Source organism: Lemur catta, chromosome 1, assembly GCF_020740605.2.
Source record: "Lemur catta isolate mLemCat1 chromosome 1, mLemCat1.pri, whole genome shotgun sequence".
Classification (NCBI taxonomy): Eukaryota; Metazoa; Chordata; class Mammalia; order Primates; family Lemuridae; genus Lemur; species Lemur catta.
The window spans coordinates 219408643-219415638 of record NC_059128.1 but is presented as its reverse complement, the minus strand read 5'-3'; positions in this window follow the sequence as shown (position 1 = coordinate 219415638).

The window sequence follows — 6996 nt, the reverse complement described above, 5'->3', positions numbered from 1 at the left end:
AGAGATGGGGTCTCACTCTTGCTGAGGCTGGTCTCAGACTCCTGAGCTCAAGCGATCCGGCCTCCCAGAGTGCTAGGATTACAGGTGAGAGCCACTGCGCTCAGCCTGAATATGACTTTATAAAGCCTTTTACAGGCCTCAATTCATATGAAGCTTTCACTTTCTCAGAAGTACATCAGACATTTCACTTACTCCATTTGCCTGTGGACATGAGCGGGCCTTTCTTCTCGGCCTCCCAGAGTGCTAGGATACAGGCGTGAGCCACCACGCCTGGCCATGGATGTTCCTAAGTTACTAAATTCTTTAGCATCTTTTTAACATCTCAAGCCATGATGTTTTCTTTTAATTGTTAAAATCTGAAATCTAACTGTGTCCTACCATTGCTTCCACTATCACAAACTTGCAGAAGACACAGTTCCTTTCTCCCAAGCTTCCTGTCATTTCCACTCTGCCAACCAATTCCTCCTTTTGGCCAAATTTAGGTTCAGAGTGGCAGTTCCCCTTAGTACTTCCTCTACTCCCTGGAAGATGAAATTGTCAGCAAGCAATAATATCTAGCATCTCTTGAGTTCTTACTGTGTGAAAGGCACCTTTACTATGAAGAAACAGAAGCACAGAGAAGCTAAGTATCTTGCTCAAGTTCATCCATCTGGCCGGTGGTGGAGCGTGGGCGCCGGAACCAGACTCCAACTGCAGAGCCCAGGTCCTGTCTTTTGCTATGGGCGCCTGTCATATGGTCTGGGTTCAGCTGGGTAGACTTCCAGCTGGCCTCCCATCAGCGTCTCCCTGCCTCTGGCCGCCTTTGTGATTCGGAGGGGCTGCGATCCCTTTCTGTGTCTGGCTGTGGGAGCTGTGGGAATGCCCACCGCAGCATCCCTCTGGTACCTGTCTTCTTCCACCCTCAGCTTGCTATCCTTGTGACCTACAACCCGGCACACCCTCCACTCCCAGCAGGGTTTCCTTGGTTACTTCCCAGGATGTTTTCATTTTCTCCCCCGGCAATTCATGCAGAAAGGCTTTTCTTAAACACCTTTTCTTCCTCCTGCCTGTGGACCATCTTGCATTCATTACAGACTCGGCAGGCAGAAAGACAAACGTGGCACACCTCTGGGGGCTGCTTGATTAGAGGCAGGTTCCCAAGTAGAATGGTTATTCTGTATGTATCCCTCTCTAAACAGTTCTGCTTTTTCCCTCCTAAATTTTGATAAGTTTTGGGAATGTCACAACTCTTGAGTTTCTTTCTTTCTTTCTTTTTTTTTTTGAGACAGAGTCTCTCTCTGTTGCCCAGGCTAGAGTGCTGTGGCATCCATCTCTCTCACAGCAACCTCAAACTCCTGGGCTCAAGCAATCCTCCTGCCTCAGCCTCCTGAGTAGCTGGGACTACAGGCATGTGCCACCATGCCCGGCTAATTTTTTTTTATATATATATTTTTTTAGTTGTCCAGCTAATTTGTTTCTATTTTTTTTAGTAGAGACGGGGGTCTCCCTCTTGCTCAGGCTGGTCTCGAACTCCGGCGCTCAAACCATCCGCCGCCTTTGCCTCCCAGAGAGCTAGGATTACAGATGTGAGCCACCAGGCCCGGCCAACTCTTGAGTTTCTTAAATAATTTTTTTTTTTTGAGACAAAGTCTTGCTCCGTTGCCAAGGCTGGAGTATAGTGACACGACCAAAGCTCCCAGCCTCAAGCAATCCTTCTGCCTTGGCCTCTCAAAGTGCTGAGATTATAGGCATAAGCCACCGCACCGGCCAAATAATCTTTTTCAGCCAAATTGCTGCCCAAGGCTGCTTTCCGTTCCAGTCATTGGGAGCACATCTCACTTTACCCCAAGTAATAACCTCCCCGCCATCACAATAAGGACTGACACTTATTAAGCTCTTAATATGTGTCAGGTGCTGTTCTTAGGGCTTACAGTAGTAACATTTAATTTTTCACAGCAATTCTAAGAAGTAGGTACTATTATTATCATCAATGTTTTACAAATGTGGAAACTAAGGCACAGACAGGAAGGCCACACAAGTATGGAGCAGGTCATTTCTCTGATAATCATCCAGTTTGGGCCTAAAATAGAAAAGTCTATATGAATTTTTCTTTTTTTTTTGAGACAGAGTCTCATGCTGTTGCCCGGGCTAGAGTGCCATGGTGTCAGCCTAGCTCACAGCAACCTCAAACTCCTGGACTCCGGTAATCCTTCTGCCTCAGCCTCCCAAGTAGCTGGGACCACAGGCATGTGCCACCATGCCCGGCTAATTTTTTGTATATATTTTAGTTGTTTGGCTAATTTCTTTCTATTTTTAGTAGAGACGGGGTCTCACTCTTGCTCATGCTGGTCTTGAACTCCTGAGCCCAAATGATCCTCCCACCTTGGCCTCCCAGAGTGCTAGGATTACAGGCGTGAGCCACCGGGCCCAGCCACATATGAATGTTTCTTATACAAACTTTCTATTAATAATTTTCAGCCAACCCATGTGATTGAGGGGATACTAGATTGAAACAAGTATCATTTCAATGAAATGATTTTAAATTCAGTGTTACCAAATTTAGCCTATAAACCACTATGAACTTAGAAAGTATTCTTTTCCTATCAATAATTCCAATTGTCATGGCTGTTATTATAATGATACAGAATTATAATTTCAGAATAGCTTAAATAGCAATTATAGCCCAAGCTGCAAATATTCCTATCACATAACCAACTGTAAGTTAGTTCTACCAATTCTTATTTTTAAGTTTGGTCTGAGATTACTTTGCCGATGTATATTTATTGTCTACTAATGTTTCTGCTAACATTTTGAGCATGTTTCAAATATTTCAGTTCTTTCTATATTATTGTGCAGTTTTGGCTAACATTTAACTCCTGTTCTTTTAGATGTACGAGATCTAACTTACCCTAAAGTACAACCACCGAGAAACACCATTTCAGAGTATCAGATACTACTGTCTCCGAAAACAATTCTATCACTCTATTGCTCAAGTGCCTCCATTCCCTGCAGGGTGGTGGACTGGCATTTTTGACCTTTTCTGACTGAATCGCAGCACTGGTTTCCCTGGGAATCCAGCAGCTCTGCATGTAGCTGCAGAGAATGTGGTTTTACTCTAGCAAGACTTGTAGTTATCATTGCTTTCTGCTAATTGCAGGAAAACCATTAATCTACCTTTCTAAATCCCAGTACCTCTTTTATTCCTCCATCTCTTCTTCCTCCATCACTTCTCTCAACTTGGAGGGGTTTTTGTATTTTTTTCCTACCTGGAGAATGAGTCAGGGTTCTTGACTGCAAACAATAGAAACTGATTCTGGCTCACTTGAGCAGGAGAGGGACTGATTGGAAGAACAGTGGGTAGATGTCAACGTGAAAGCTGGAGATGCAGATGAGCAACTGGCAGTACCAAGGGGCAGTGAGTGCTGCACCCACAGTCATGGTCACTCCATGGGGACAGCCTGGTTGGAAGTCTCTATCGCGGTGGCTGCTGAACACTACCCCTGGCACTGCTGCCACCACTGCCTCAGACTGCTGCTGCCAACTCCGGAGCCAGGCAGCTTCTTCACTTCACGTGCTCCAGGCCCATGACTCTTGGCGCACATTCAGGCAGTTGAGCCTGGATCACAAACCACACTCTAACTTCTAAGGGATAGGGCTCTGTTTCCAACCAAGACTAAGGAAGGAAAGGTGTTTCATGAATATATATTTGGCATCTGAAAGTAAAAATATTTCACTGCTTGGCTGGGTGCGGTGGCTCACACCTGTAATACTAGCACTCTGGGAGGCTGAGGTGGGAGGATTGCTTGAGCCCAGGAGTTTGAGAGTAAAAGGGTTTAGATGCTGAGCACCTCTCAAAAACAGCCCCCACAAATATTGGCCATTCTAGATCCCAGCCTGAAGTGTATAATCCTCTTACTCCCAATAGAAGAAGGGAGTCATTTCTGCTCTCAAAAGGCTGAGTGCCACTTGCTCCTTAAATTAGGAATATCAACTTCCTGCAGTTTTCTGATCTATAATAATATAGAATTGATTTCTATATTTAAATTATTTAAAGGTGTAAATATTTATGTGTTTATATTTGTTGCCTTTATGTAATTATATTTAATACTTTACAGTAATATAATGTAGAGTTTATTAATATATTGGAATATAACTAATGTATATGCATGATCTCCTTAGTAACCATCTCCAACATAGGATTAAGGATAATTATGTTTTAAATAAGAAATCTTAGCTTTAAAAATCTTCAAAACATAACATTTAAAAACCTTTAAACAGATGTTAAAGGGAGAGTTCAATAACAGTAATTTTTTTTTTTTGAGACAGTCTCGCTCTGTCACCCAGCTAGAGTGCAGTGGCATCAGCCTAGCTCACAGCAACCTCAAACTCTCAAATGCCTGGGATCAAGCAATTCTCCTGCCTCAGCCTCCCAAGTAGCTGGGACTACAGGCACCCGCCACAACACCCAGCTAAGTTCTCTATTTTTTGTAGAGACAGGGTCTTGCTCTTGCTCAGGCTGGTCTCAAACTCCGGGGCTCAAGCAATCCTCCCACCTCAGCCTCCCAGAGCACTAGTATTACAGGTGTGGGCCACCACACCCGGCCAAGCAGTGAAATATTTTTACTTTCAGATGCCAAATATATATTCATGAAACACTCGGCAGCAATTATACCAAGAGAAACTCTGCACTTTAAAATATATAGTTAAAATGCTGTCATTCTGTTCAACTAGCTTTAAGATGTTGCTAGTTGCTCTAATGTCCCATCTAATTTGGATTGTAATAGTTAGGAAACAAGATGTTTTACATAAATGTGTTTTCCAGATAACTGGAGAGTATCAATTTAAACACTAATGTTTTTCATTCTGATTAAAAAACAATTTTAAATAAATCATATACTTTCCCTTCTTGTATTCAAGACACTGAGTCTATTCTTTTTTTTCTGGTTTTATGTATTTTATTTATTTTTATATGACAGCTTTATCGAGATATAACTCATATACCATACAGTTCACACATTTAAAGTGAGCAAGGCAATTTTTTAAGCATATTCACAGAGTTGTGAAACCATCACCACAATTTTAGAACATTTTCATCACCTCAAAAGGAAACGCCATACCCATTAGCTGTCACTCTCCATTTTTTTCCCCAGCCCCCAGAACTAGGGAAGCACCAATTTTTCTGTCTCTATATATTTGCCTATTCTGGACAATTCATACAAATGGAATCATATAATATGTGATCTTTTGTGACTGACTTCCTTCATATAGCATAATGTTTTCAGTTTGTCCATGTTGTAGCATGTAACAGTACTTCATTCTTTTCATGGCTGAATAATATTCCATTGCATGGACATATACTGTATTTTATCCATTTGTCAGCTGATGCACATTTGGGTTGTTTCCACTTTTTTGGCTATCATAAATAATGCTGCTATGAACATCCATGTACGGGGCTTTGTATAGATATATGTTTTCATTTCTTTTGGGTCCCTAGAAATGGAATTGGTGAGTCATATGATAACGTGATGTTTAACCTTTGAGGTTAAACAGACACAGACAGTTTTCCAAAGTTTCTGCATTATCTTACATTCCCACCGGCAGCATATCAGGGTCCCAATTTCTCCACATCTTTGCCGATACTTGTTATTATCTGACTTTTTGATTCTAGACATCCTAGTGAATACAAAGCAGTATCTCATTGTAGTTTTGATTTGCATTTGCTTGATAACGAATGATGTTGAGTATCTTTTCATGTGCTTATTGGCCATTTGTATACATTCTGCAGATGTGTGTTAACATCCTGTACCCATTCTAAAATGGGGTTATTTATTATTGAGTTGTAAGAATTCTTTATAGAAGTTAGTCTGTTTTTGATGACATAGAGCCTTCTTTTGAGCATCAGTGACAGATTCTCAGTGACACAGAGGGGCTCTCATGGAGCCTTGGCAGTCTGCCCTATATTCAGAAGCAACATGATGCTGTCAGGGAGAATGAAAAAGCAATTATAAAGGTACGTCCTCATATATTTGTGCATATCTTTTTTCTTCCTCTCTCTTTGCTATCATCCCTTGTTCTCACAGCTCTAAATATTGACTATTATCCTAGGTAGAGGCCAAAGGTGACTCAGCTTCTCCCATGAATGAGGTGCCTGGGCTTTGAGACAGTTTTCTGTAGTGTTTTAGTTAATTGTAGTTGCCAGGAGTCTGATTTCTGGAAGAATTAGGTAGCCTTTTTTGTAACTAGAAATAGTAGGTTGAATAGGGTGGGACTAATTGGGGCAGGTTTTGGGGAAGTGAGTCTTTAGTAAAATCTCCCAGGCAATGGTAAGGACCCAGCAGAGAGGAGAGATTCCAAGGGAGGGGAGCATCGAGGGGCGTCTGAACCCGAGGTTTTTAGAAGGGAATTTGCAGGATGAATGGGAAACGCATCGTTGGTAACTATGGTGAGAAGCAATGAAGAGGAAGAGTCTCCATCAAAGGGCGAAGGGTCTAAATTCAGTCTTTTAGCGCAGTACTAGGTTGATGATAATTCGTTCTGGTAGGTTAATCTTCCTCTGTTTGCGGTGTGGAAAAAAAAAAATTACTCCTCCCTGTTTCCGCCTCACCAGCCTCCCCTCCTCTGCCGACCCCACCCTGCCCCAGCTTGTGGCTAAACTGCCCAACTGCCAGCTCAAACCCACACTTCCCAGCATGCCTTGTACCACGCAGAGACCCAGTCCCCGCCATTCATTCTGCTCCCCAGCTGAAAGTGGCTCTAGCAGGTCACCTTCCAGATTCAGGGCGGCCACTGCAGAGCCTCTATCTCTCTGGGGCCCTCTCCTTCCTACCTCCTCTGTGGCTGAAGCTGCTACCACTTGACAGCAAACCACACTTGACACAGGAAGAGCAGGGCCCATCGCCCCAGGCCTCCATGAAATCAACAAGGGTGTGACCCTCCCAGGCAAGCTGCTTCTAAGCCTTCCACCCTGCTTCCTCTCTGGGTCTCGGCAGGCCCAGTAGGGACCCCTCTGGTGGTCTT